Raw genomic sequence first — 13,593 nt, forward strand, 5'->3', positions numbered from 1 at the left:
TGGCTAGCTCTTCTCTACTAATTGTAGTTAACTTCACAAGTTGTTCAGAAATCCCTGGAAATCCAGGGACTTCAGTTTAGAAGCAACTGAGCTACAAGACAAGGTACGTGGGTGTGGCAGCTGGAAAACACTTTCTCCATATTCCTTGCATTAAGATAGTAAAACTGTGGAACATCAGTGAACCAGGCTATGAACTGAATGTATTTTAATTAACTGTTTCCCCAGCTCTTCTCTTCCTTCTTAGTTACATTAATTTTCCTTTGCCACACAAATCTGAAGAGTGCCCATTTTCAACACCTGCTGACTTTCAGCTGGCCACCTTGGTGCTGTGCAAAGTCACGGGAAAGCAATGTATTCCCCAGTTGCTATTGAGCAGCAACATCAGTCAATACTAAGAGCAAGTGGGAGTGAAAAGCAGCCTGGAGAAGTGAGTTCTGCAAAATAATAGCTTCACACAGAGGCTTAAGGCAAGGGGTTTTGTGAGGAACTGTATTTTAGAAGATGGCACCAAACTTTCCTGTGGCTTTAAAATTAATTATGCAATCTATATCCATGTAAATTTACATTTTCTTCTGTGACAGAGGTAAAACAAAATGAAACAAAACAAACAAACAAAACCCCCACATTGTTAAAGGATTTGATAATCTGCATAAAAACTGTTGCATTTTGAGATCTGCCTGGTGCCCTCCAAAATCTGAGAAATGGCTTTTGGTTTCAGCCCACTTGTGCTTTATCAGAAAATTTACATTCCTACTTGTTAAAAAAGAAATGGTATCAAAGCTGCTGCTAATAACGACACCAGCTATTACCTTTTGCTATCAGTTCTTGGAATCTCATAGCTAAATATTATTTGAGTCACCAGAGGTGCTACAGGTATTTTTATTTTTAACTCGTTGTATGTCACAGTCTTTTATTAAAATGAGACGAGGGCCTCTGCACGCAAGATACTGAACACAAATACAACAAGAGGCAATTTCTATCATAGTGGATCCTCAGCCTACACATATAAAAGGCAGGAGGGAATCTGTTTTTACCAGAAATGTAAGAGATCAGTCTGGTTTTGTTGTTGCGCACAAATGGTATTTTATATTTTAATCACGTTGGTAACCCACACAGGTAAACTATCTAAGATAACTATTAAAAAAGCAGCCACTAAATATGGCATTCTGAAGTAACAGCAACTCCTTGCAAATGAAAACAACCTGAACAGATCAGCAAGGAGAATTCTCAGTCCTGGAGAAGTCTGTCCAGAAGGAGCAGGAATGAGATACCCCACCGCAACCACTGGGGAATAGCTCATCCCCCACAGATTTTCTGTGCAATTTCTACGCACAGTTGCGCCCCTGGGGCTTGCTAGGAAACCAGCCACATTTCACAGTGCCTGGAAGAGCCGGTTAGATGGATAGACAGATCCCTGATACCTGGGATTTGGGCAGGGCTGGGGATGTGGGTGTATGGACACAGACGGGGGGGGGAAAAAAAAGCAAATGGATGTGGCGGTGGCTGCATCACTCAGAGAACGCTGCAGCTTTGCTGTTCCTCATTTATGACTGCAAAGAATAAAAACCCGGTAATAAGGAAATGTGAGAGTACGTTTGCGTGCAAAGGCCTTTGCTGATAAGGCTGTAGGTTTCCTGTTGGGACAGGTCTGTGTAACAATGAAAATGTAAAACTGTACCAGGTGACTACCACGACATTTTGATTCTGACTGGTGTTTGAAAGCAAAACTGTTTAGTCATTCTGATAAACATCACTTCTCTTTTCAGGAAGACGCCATCTACTAATGTTAAAAATACTACAGCCTTTTCCTCTGTATTCACTTGACACCAAGGGATTTGGTGTTATCCCCTTCCTCTCCCCATGTATAAACCAGGCTGCTTTTCCTGAAAGGCACGCTAAGGGTGATGTCCCGGTTCTGGAAAAGCGCTGTTTCTGATCCCCACAGGAAGAAAATGGGCTAAATACAGAAGTTGGAAAACATTCTGTTATATAATTAGCAGTGCCCTTGTTGGGCTGGCCAGAAAGCAGCACATTTCACACGGGCAGCAGGGTAGTTCTGGTTTTTGTGCTTGCTGAACCTGGTGTGTCTTTATGGCAGCCATTGGGTGTACATGAAGCGGTTTTCTCAGCAGCTGCATGAGATCAAGCAAGCCTGTGAACCTGCAGCTCACACCGGTGTGACTTCACGTTTTGCAGCACCGCCGGCTCGGCTGCACATTTCTTCCAAAACCTGTGCTTTTAGGTGCCCATGGCTTCAGCCTTTAAGTTTTCCTAGCTGCCCCCCTTCCCTGTAGGGAGAGCTGCCAGGTAGCAGCACAAGGTGACCCGCAAAGCACTGGGATTACCGCAGTTACCTTACTGGGATGGCCACAGCGGAGGGGGCGTTGGATAAGCGGAGCTGAGTCCCCCTCAGCTCCCTGCCCTCAGCACCAAAACGCACCGACGGCATCCCAGCGCGCCCCGTCCAGACCCCCCCCTCGCCCTAATTTTTGCCCCAAAATAAATTTAATGCCGAGGGCTCCTTTAGCTGACACCCACCACAGGAAGGAAGCTGGCTATTTTTTTTGTTTTTCTTGTTGTTTCCGTAACACGGTGCCGGTTTTTGGTGCCTCCCACCCCCCACTCTTTCCCGGGGGGGGGAGGAAGGACACTTTTCAGGGGGTCTCCGGCCACCCCGAGCCCTCCCCGCCGGCCGCGCATCCCCCTGCGCGCTGCCCCCGGGATGCGCGGCACTTGCGCGGGGCGACACCTCCGCGACACCCCCCCCCCACCCGCTCTCCAGCAGCAAAAGGCATCGTGACGAGGACCGACCAATTAATTAATTCATTAATTACCCTGCCCCCGCCCGGGGCAGCCGTCCGGCCCCGCTCCCCGCCGCTCCGCTTGTTGCTCACTTCGCTCCCGCAATTTCTTTCTTTCTTTTTTTTTTTTTTTTTTTTTTTTATTCCTTCCTGCCTCTTCTCCTCCCTCTCGGGCAAGTGAGGGTGGGATTAAAGGCATCTGAGCCCAAACATGTGACTGCGCCGGCACAGAGATGCTCGGAAAGAGGGGAAGGACGGCAGGGGGGCGAAGCGAAGCGGCGCGGCAAGGCGTGTGAACGGAAAGCCGAAGTGCCCGGGGAGGGGGGAGGGAGCTGCCCCGCGGCGGGGGTCCCCTCCTCCTGCTGCTCTCTCAAGGAGAGGGGAAATAAATGTTACCCTGGCCGCTGCCGGAGCTGCGTCGTCCTCTGCGGCTGCCCAAACCCTGCCCGGAGCCCTGCCCCGGGGAGCCGGGTGCGGAGCTCGGACCCCGCCTCTGCGGCACGGCCGCCGCCCGTGCGGCGCAGCCCCGCTCCCCATCTCGGTTCCTCCTCGTTCTTCGAGCCCCTCGCCCAGGGTTTTGGCAGAGTCAGGCTGCCGGGCTTCGAGGGAGAGAGGAGAAAAAAGGAGAAAAAATAAAATAAAATTAAAAAATAGATGGGAGAGGAGGCAGCACGGCATCGTGCCCCGCTTCTCCTCGCAGTCCCGTTGTGCACAGCCTTTACACTGCCCGTGACGCTGGATATAGCTGCAGACACCTCAGACGTGCCACTGAGGAAGTTTTCTGTCCTTCACTGTAATATTGGCTCCCCAGTTAAGCACAGCTTGCATTTTGCTGGAGCTCAGTCCTCTGGTTGGATGCTTCTAGCGCGATGTACTTTTTTGTTAGTTTTATTTAATCAATCAGCTTATTATCGTTCCCCCTAATGAGCAGTTTGGTTAGGGGTGCCTATGTGCCTCACTTCATATTTGCTGGCAAAAGCTGAAAGGCTTTTTATTGTGCAGACCGTGTGGGTGAAGGGGCAAAAAGCCAAAGGTGCAGTAACACTCGTACTACGAGCATTGTAGCATCAGGCTTTGGTTGCTGTAGTGACTTGCTCTGCCAGCAAAATGTGAGGCACTTGCCCAGATGCATGTTAACACATGAAATAGCAAGGAGGGTCAATAGAAGACATTTTTCAGATTATTTGTTTTCCCAAATCCTTCTTTTATCCCCATCTCTTTCTTTGCCTGCGACTCTTCAATGACAGTGATTCATACTTCACCTTCCACTTCAATGTCATCAGGCCATTTTGCAGTTGGTGCACTGCAAACATGACAGATCCTGGCACAGAACAGAGGCAAAAGGGCACGCGAGAGTAGGGGGGTGAGACAGAGAGTTATACATCCCTGGGAAGGCCATTAATGTGCTCTTAGCAGGATGAGAATTGCAGAATTTGTGAGAAACAAAAAAATATTTATTCCCTCCTGTGACAGCATGTGTGTGGGAGAGCTATTGAGTGACATCAGCAGAAACACATGTCACATTGCACCCAGCATTACATTTCAGATGGCAGAATGATTTGGCAGTAGCAAATTAACAGGAATGGGCCACAAGGCCTTTTCTTCATGGATAAATGTTTAGGTAATTGTATTTGTGTATGGAGCCTTTCTTTACAGTCTTCTCTGCTGCTAGCTTGCTCAGTTGCCTGCTTTTTGGAAAAATAAAAATAGAAAAATCCACCCTTTAGGCTTATTCCTGTAAAACAGCTCCTGTTAGATCTGAAAGACTGAAGGATAAAAAGTCACCACTAATTTTGGGGCAGTAGCATGTTCTAATGAAGTCTGTCATCTCTGACTGCTCATCCTTATCATAGTGCTGTCTGTCCCCTGCTGCCTGCTAGCATAAGGGAGACTGGTCTGGCCGAAAAATAAATAATAAAATCCACCTTTTGTTCTGGTGGATTATTTCTTACCTGTATCTTTTTCTTGTCAGCCCACCCTGCCAAATGACTATGTCAGCATAACAGGGAGGGGCCTGGAGAGCAGAAATGAACCTCTGGGGACGTGAACGCTCCCACAGTAGTAACCTGAATGCAACCTGAAACGTGCACAAGTAGTTACTTCTGAAACCACTCATCTGCTACAACAACAGGACAGGCCTTCAAGTTTTAATTGGCAAAAAGGCCTGCAGTGAGAATTGTCTCACTGATAATTGTGCAGAAAAAGGGCAGAAATTCATGGCCTTGGGGGGCAGTTGAATTGAGAGCCCTGGTTTATGATGGATGTGTCATTTGTGCTCTGTGCGTCACTTTCAGTAATGCCCTTAGCTCCTGTCTCATGTTCCTTGTCCCCCCTGAGCGTGCATTCTTCAGCTTTCCTCCCACACAGCAAGCCCTGCTTGTTCATGTTTCTGCTATAGGCAACGGCGTGTGTGCGCGTATGTGCACACTTAGCTCCAGTTGATTTTGAGCTTCATGTGCTGATTATCCTTGCAGGCGCCTCTTCTGGGTATGATGAAGGCTTTTGTTCAGCAAGACAGAGATGTGAGTCTCTGCTCTGCACAGGACTGTGTGAGGTATAAAGTAGCAAACTTACACATGAAACTAACATCCTTCAGCCAGCTGCAACGAAATTCGAGAAATGTATTCAAAATTTATTATGGTCAGGGAGATAGCTGTGAAAATACAAGAAAAAGAGAGATGGACCAGATGGACAGAGAGAGAGGAAGGACAGGAAGGAGGGAGAAAAGGAGGGAAGGAAGGAGGGAGGAAAGGAAGTGGGAAGGAAAGGAAAGAGAGAGAGAGAGAGAGAGAGAGAGAGATTTTGTAAGCCTAATGTCCTCAGGAAAACATCCAAAGAAGGAATGAATGGCATGTTTAGCACTACATGTTGTACCAGTATGTATATAACTTGGTCAGCTGTAAACGTTGTGAGCTTCTGCAGTGTGGTGACTGTGTTATTCATTTACATTTAGTTCGCAGATGATAATAATTATCCAGCTATTCCTGTACCTTCACAATAGGTATCTTCTTGTACATATCTGCTGCTAGCTTCCAAAGCTAACTTTTTAAATCTTTTTCTTCTTTTGACTCTTACTTAAAAAAAAAAAAAAAAAAATCACAAAGTAAATCAATAAATATTTCCTACTTACATTCTGCTTTGCAGGAAGCAGCAAACATTTTTGATCGCTGTTTTCAATAGAAATGCAATATTGATGAAAACCAAATTACATACAGTGGCTTTCTCTGTTTTCCTTTTAGACCCAGTATTGATGACTGGGGACAAAAAGAATTCAAAGTCCTTTGTTGGATACTGGAGGCAGCGAGCTCACATTGTCTGGGCTATTGTGTTTGCCTTTAGACAACAGTAGTGAGATGAAATACAGCTCCAATGTGGATGAATTCATGCTGGCTTAGCTGTCTAGGGAACATTAATGTTCTCTGAAAGGGCTGGAATCTTCTGATCTTCTTTTCACCATGGACTGTACATGCAGTTATCTATTTAGGACTAAGCACACTTCAAGCACTTCCCAAGACTTCACTCTGTTCAGCCTTTTATACATAAGTGCATTTCAGACTTTTCAGGCTTATCTCTATACTTAACTCATCTTGAAGATATAATATAATATACCATTACTGTAAGCTCTTGTACCTGCACTGTACACATCTGAAGACGACAGAAACACAATTATTGCTAAACGTAACCCATTTCTTTTTAGAGGCTATTGCATATCACACACACACACACAGAGTTTTTCTATGCTTCCTTTGCTTCTTTGATCAAATCATTAGGCGGGGCTGCTTATAGCAAAAAAAAAAAAAAAAAAAAAAAAAAAGTAATGACAGGTTAAATGATGGCAGAATTTCAGAAGGACTACAGGTGTGATTACACTTAGAGATATGGATCTTATCAGCTTAAGTGTAATGCTCTAGTGATCCAACTTCCTAGCTGTCTTGCTCCAACATTCTGCCTCTTGCAGTCCACAAACTGAGTATTTCAAAAGACAGGGACAGAGGTTTTAACTTGGAATTGGAACCACGCAGCTCTCCAAGCTGTCTGTCAGAACATACTGCCTTTCATTGACTTGCCCTGCATTGTAACACAGGAGAACAGTCTGGAACAGTGTTACTGTTTGCAATACAGTAAGAAATACAGAAATACAGAATGCAATACAGAAAGAATGGGGTGAAGTGGCAAGACACAAGATTTCCAAACTGAAGATCAGATGGGAATTATCTCACACAGACTTCTGGAAAGATTTTAATTTCCCCTTGCAAACTGGAGTCAATTTGTGTGTGTGTGTGTGTGTGTGTGTATGTGTGTGTGTTTGTTTTGTTTTTGTTTTGTTTGTTTGTTTTTTGAATGGTCGCTGGGCATATTTCACTAACAAATTCTATGCCTGTGTGAGAAAGCACTGAGCACAAGTATATATATATATATATATATATATATATATATATATATATATATATATATATATATTCATGGCAAATGTTTAGGTTTGCATTTCTAGAACCAAAGGTCTGCTACGAGGGGAGATAAACTGCATGGGTAGCTGGAAAATTTGGGTAACACTGACACACAGATTTAACTACGTAAGGACTCTGAGGCAAATTGTATTGAAATATGGCTACTTTTAAGCTGAGTCAAATCTCTAAGAGAGAGCATTATCTGAAATGTAAGCAGTTTTATTTCAGTTTAGCTGAAAGGTTTTTAGAAGTGAAAGCAGCAAAGTAAAATTTAGGCTTTTTCCATTCTAAATGATAGTGTCTGTACAGGATGAAGCACAGAGAGTAAAAGGTTCAAATTTATCTCATATTTTTAATTAATCCAGATTGATTTTCTTGAATGTTTAAGTTTAGACAAGTCCTGGGAACCCAACTAGGGCACTGGCCATGCTTGAAGAGGGACATAAAAGTCCACGAATGACACATGAACATCTCATGTAGACCAAGAAGGATAACACGTTAACCAGAGCTCCATCTGCTTGTATAAAGCTATGACTGATTTTTCTAGAGCTTATTCTGCAAATTTCTCTGCTGATGAGTATTTTCAGATAAATCTTATTTTCTTTTCCCAATTTCACAAGGCAACGGTATAGAACTCATCAAGCTACAAATCAATTTCTGAATAGCAGCTCTTTAAAATTTAAGCACATCTGTTAGTATGGATAGTACACCTAAGTTTATTTTAAGGAAACTGTTCACTGTTTCCCAAATCATATTCACATAGGATCCTTTCACACACAGACAGCAAATTAAGTGGGGTATGCTGGCCTGCAACAAGAATAGAAAGAAAACACACTCCTGGTCCATTTGCTGGGCCTTTTATTTCTCTCTCACTATCATTACTGCAACCAGGCAGTGAGACAGCAAGGCAATAGCTAGTAATCTCTGTCAAGTCTGCTCAGTTTACGCTACTGACTGGAGTTTGTCATTACTTATTTCTTCAGATCGCCTGACAGGATGCTTTGGGTGGAGAGGGAGAGCAACGTGCACTTCTCTTCCGACTTTTAATTGATCTGATTCCAGCATTTATCTCCTTGTAGCTCCAGGGTTGTCCGGGACTTCAGGTACTGCCAGTGAGTGGTGTGAGCAAACCGTGTGTGTGTTACTATTGGTGATTGTATTTATGACTTACTGAGAGGTGTAGAAGCTACTGCTGTAACTATATAGTTAGATTGTATGGAGAACTCATGGCTGGAAAATACACAGAGGGCCATCCTTGTGAGTAACTAAACAGGAGCAGGAAGTAAGTAAGGCGTGTTTCACAGACCTCAGTATTTCACAAATACAACCACCTAATCACCTCCTGTATTCATACCTGTATTCTCCACTTAGCTTGTAGCACCAAGTGCTTCTCAACAGGAGGGAGACGATTAGGGAAGTAAAATGTCTGTAAGACAAAAGTAAGAAATTCTGTGTGGAGTATAATTACATTTCTCTCCAAATCAGTTCTAGTTAGCTGAAAATGGAATTTTATTCCTTAATCAAGGTAAAATATCATTTGTATATCCCTTCCCAGATACATCATAAGTATTCTAGTGTTAGAGCTGTATGCTGTAGTATTAACTTAGATAAATTGTAACTATTTTTATTTTTAAGTAAAAATTCTTATTACAGTAAAGCAAGAACCCACTTAGTAGGTCCAAGTGCATTGGCTACCACGTTGCAGTTGTGTTAACTTTCTCTGTTCAGCTTTTCTAAAAAAATTGTAGCATCTTAAATGATATAAACAGTAATTGTTGCATATATCAAGGATGCTGTACAGTGGTACATTTTTGTGTGATCTGATTCACATTCTGCATTGGATGGATATCAGGTACAGTACCCATGATGTTATTAAATACACTTCTGCTGTCCCTAAAATTGTATACCCATGTATGCACACTGCATCATTACCTTTTCATTTCATTTCATGCCCACAGCAACAATGTTAGTTGCTTGGCAACATTTGTGAGAGAAAAACAAAAAAATGTCCTATTTTTAAAGCACATCCTTACAGAGATGCAACAAGATAGGATGCTGGAACAATTTTGAGCAAGGACTGACTGAAACTTTGTGCTTTAAATGTCATATTTAAAACATAAGATGGTGATTTTCTTATTGTTTATCACACTTTGGTAGCATGAAAGTAGCTGATACACAAATCAGCCAATCAGAAATGGATGTCTTTTAATATGCTGATGTTTCTATTTCTGCTTCAAAATCTAATGATCAAAATAGCTGAATAAAATGGAATAATCTTGGAGCATAATCAGTGTATGAGGAAATGAGCAGCTGTTGGTGAGGTCTACCCCACATCCCATGAGATCAGCCCTGCATCCCATTTATTTATTGATTGCATTTTTTTTCCAAGGAAAGAACTACATTTCATTTGAAACCTAAGATCTGCACATACATAAGACAGGATCTGGCTCTTCTGTTTGAAAGTATGTCCCACTGCTGTTCATCTTCCTTTTTTTTTTTTTTTTTTCCTTCTTTTTTTCTTTTCCTTTTTGAGATTTCCCTTACTTTTCTGGAGCACGTGGTATGACCCAAGCTGTTAGGCTCTGAGCACACATACAAACCACCACAGGACACACTAAGTGTTGTGCTTCGTACCCTCTATTCAGCAGTAACCGTCTCTGGGTTGTTATGAAGTAACTGCTGTCCTTCCAGTTTACAACCTAGCAGATGAAAAGCTGATGTGTGCTGGCACAAAAAGAAACTTTTTCCACATAATGGTTTATGCCATGGGCGTTGCTTGATTTAGTTTTAGCCTCTGGTTAGCTCTTTTAGGGCAGTTAATCTCTTTCACAGTAGTTGCTTAAAATGTCATCTTTCTGGCTTATTATTTTGCCTATCTATCTACTGCCTGTCTAGACACATCTGGGTAATGTTAGAATAATTCACAACACTTTGTCTCAGCATCTTGGCTGGTTGAAGCAGAAGTATTTTAAGTTAATTTCTAAGACTTTCATACCAAGTTTTGGTATACACTACTCCTATTGCAATTTGAGGGGGAGACAACATTGGGACTTTTGTGGGTCCTTTTGATTTGGAACAGAGATTAACTGGCATCAGGTTTGAGTATCCTCAGCATAACCCTAGGCACAGGACTCCAGCTCTTGCTTATGCAGGGATAATCAGTCACTCTGGGAGTTCTTTTGTGGTCACAGCCTTAGCACACTGGCGCTAGGAGCTCAGAATTGCCCTCTGGAGGCTGTTCCTTACACAGTGTTATTTATTCAGTTGATCTCTGGGTTTCTGGCATGTTTCTTCATATCAGTCTCCCCCTCTGCTCATATAAACACAAGAGCACACCCTTTCCAAGAAACTCTCTGCCACTCCAGTTGTTACACAGCTGTAGTTTTGAGTGAATTATGTGCTTAACCCTCTTACAGAAATTGCAAATGCAGGACAGTGGCTGAACTTGCCAGTTCCAGGAAGGAGCAACTCTACCTCCAACTTTTCTAACAGACTGAAAATTACAAATTGCTGCAGAACACTCTCTGCTGTTCCTCTTCACTGACAATGGATTGCTCAGTTCTCCCAGTTTCTTCACAAAAGTTTCTCACTTATTAAGTCACCCTCTCTTCCTCTTTCCTTAGCACCAGTACTTAAGCTTGCATTCTCACCCACATCTGCTGTACTGTCTGCGCATAACAATTCACAAGGATGTGACAGTTAATCTATAAATACCACTAAGGAAAATAGCACATTTCTTCTAAAGGAGGTAAGTGTCTGAGTGCCCAGATGAAAGTTATGTAGTTTTCAAGAGTTGTTTAAGATCAGAGTGAAAATGGAGGGGAAGAGGACAAGGGAGGAGTGCTATCTTTGTCTAATTTGCAGGCTGTGTGCAAAATTATACATCTATCTTGAAGGACAGCATCCCCTTATTAGCACAATAATATGGCTGGCTAAAATAATTTTCCCATTTAAATCCCATTTTAGGGCACGCCCCAAATTGTATCTGGTAATGAGCTGTATGAAAGAACAGCTAAAAGAACAGTTTGAGTGCCTATCTAAAACATGATAATTAACAGAAACACAGAAGGGAGTGTACTGAGTGAAAAGCTGCTTTGCAGGAAATTGGTTTTTCTTTTCCTATGGAGTAAATGCAAAAGTACACATGGATAAAAGAGAGAGACAAAATGAAAGAAAAAAAAAAGTTTGTGATTGTTTTTTTTTTTTTTGTTTGTTTGTTTTTTCAGTTTTGCTGAAATGATATAAACTACTGTTTTTTTCTCGTCCACAGTTGAGGAAAAACAGAGAAAAAAAAAAAGCATAAAGCAAAGACTAGGAAAACACAAAGACTGAAAGCTATGCTGACTTGAAGACCACATTTGAAGTACATATAATTCAAAAAAAAAAAAAAAAAAAAAAAGGTCCTTTTTTCCTTTTTGTTTCAAACATCTTACATCTTGGTCAAGGACTGGCTACACTGAGAATCAATGAATTCCCTACCTTTTCTTATTTGCAGCAGGGCCTCCAGTTGGAAGGAAATGCTGTGAGAGGAAAATGCATCAGCAAATTTATTTATTTATTAACATTAGAAGAGGTTTGAATGCAATTTTTAAAAATACTCCTTGAGGTAGGTACTCACCTTCCTATTTCTGTTACATGGCATTTATTTTCTTCCACCGTACTATCTAAATACAGACTCCAACTAAAGTAGCATACTGTCCATCCTATCCCAGCTGGTCTCGCATTTGCTCAGGAAAACACTACAGCTAATGTGCTCACCAAGCCGGTTGCTGGCAAGCAAGTTTAAAAAACAAACAAACAAACAAACAAACAAACAAAAAAATTTCTCTAATTCATTCGGGCACTCAGAATTCCATGGTGGCTGAAGTCTTCTCCCCTGTGGGTCAGGGGGGCACAGCAGCCAATTATATTTTGTAATGTGGTGATCATCTCATCTTCAGTATTTCAAGCAAGGAACCCCACAGTAGAAACAGTTAAAATATGAAAGAACCAAATTTCTGGAAGATATAAATCACCCTTGTGATATATGGAGTAATAATTTGTGTCAAGAAGATGGTTGATATTAATAAAGAAGGGGAGACATGGGAGTGTGGCCATGGGGGTCGACAAGCCCAATGGTTGGTGATAACATCAGACTCTTAACGATGAGGCCATCAGGAGTGTAAAGAGTTTAGAGGGAACCAAGAAGGGCGATTCAGGAGACACCATGCAGTCTCAGGTTGCTTGTTCTCCAGCCATTAAGGCATGGAAGTTGCTGGGGGGTTGCTGTTGCTGGTCAAAATTGTTTGAACAATGACAAGTTGTTTGAAAAGGACTACTGTGGGGTGAAGGGTATATAAGAGGGGAACCTGTCCTCAAGATGGAAAGGCAACAGGATACAACAAAGTTATGTCACCAATAAAGAAGTAGGAAGAAGGAATGAATAGGACGGGCTAGCAGAATGGGGACCAGGACAGAAACAGGGACACTGATTGCCTCATGAAGATAGGTTTGGCCAAACTCAGCAAACTGCTCAAAGAAGGTTGTACAGAAAGTCGCTGGAAATGGGCGCACCAGAGCTGGGAAGAAGCTCAAGCTGAAAGAAGTGGAGCCGCGCACACAATTGCCCCTTGGTGGTCAGCAGTTGTGAGTTATGGGGAATCGTACGTCCTTAGGAACAAAGACTGTCCTGGTAACCTTACAGCTTATTCTTCTTATTAACAATCAGACAGTTTATGATCCTGTAACATGGGACCAAACTGAGGTCAAGGTGTGGGACTCTTCAACTAAAAATGACAAGGTTGTAGTGGGATTGTTCTGCACCTGGTGAGCAATCTCTGAGGCCTTAAAGAGCCCAGTGGGACCACAGTCAGAAATGTGTGGTTTGCCAAACAGCAAGGAAGCTGCAGGCTCGTTTACAGATCCGACTGCTACACCATCGGCCCCTCTGCTGCTACAGCCATCGCAGGTCTTTGCTGTTACTCCCCCTGGTAACCTGGACTTGCCTTTTGACCCAGGCCCTATTGGCCTTGAAAAGGAGATGGAAACGTTTTCCTTTGATCCGGGAAGAATAGGATACATAAGGCCCGAAGAACGAGTTGCTTAACAACTTAAAGTGAGACATTGTTCCCATGACTAGCCCTGGAATTCCCCGCTGTGTGTAATCAAGAAAAGGAATGGAAAATGGAGATTGTTATATGCTCTCAGAAAAAATAATGAAGTCATGGAAGATATGGGAGCACTTCAACCAGGATTACCAACTCCAACTATGCTCCCCCAGTCATGGATATTAATAGTAATAGACTTAAAGCATTGTTTGTTAAACGCTTGCCAGAATTCGGAAAACTTTGCCATGTTTATGTTTC

The 13,593-nt window shown here is 42.6% G+C and overlaps 1 protein-coding gene and 1 long non-coding RNA gene across 4 annotated transcripts in view; one reads left to right on the top strand and one right to left on the bottom strand.

Moving 5' to 3' along the window:
* Nucleotides 1-3,704, bottom strand: part of PGAP4 (post-GPI attachment to proteins GalNAc transferase 4) — a 13,888-nt gene extending 10,184 nt beyond the window's left edge. Inside the window, exon 1 of one of the 3 annotated variants that reach the window (XM_068666329.1) lies at nucleotides 3,198-3,704. The gene's annotated coding sequence lies outside the window, so the exon portion shown is untranslated. Of the gene's footprint in view, nucleotides 1-2,811; nucleotides 3,163-3,197 lie in introns of those variants that run through there. The other 2 variants (XM_068666328.1, XM_068666330.1) reach the window with 2 other exon arrangements.
* Nucleotides 3,705-7,309: 3,605 nt separating this feature from the next.
* LOC137848453 (uncharacterized) lies at nucleotides 7,310-12,787 on the top strand. The gene is made up of 3 exons (XR_011091361.1): nucleotides 7,310-8,352; nucleotides 10,873-10,997; nucleotides 11,520-12,787. It is a non-coding gene; the product is annotated as an uncharacterized lncRNA (long non-coding RNA).
* Nucleotides 12,788-13,593: the final 806 nt, after the last annotated feature.

This window comes from Anas acuta, chromosome Z (genome assembly GCF_963932015.1).
Source record: "Anas acuta chromosome Z, bAnaAcu1.1, whole genome shotgun sequence".
Lineage (NCBI taxonomy): Eukaryota > Metazoa > Chordata > Aves > Anseriformes > Anatidae > Anas > Anas acuta.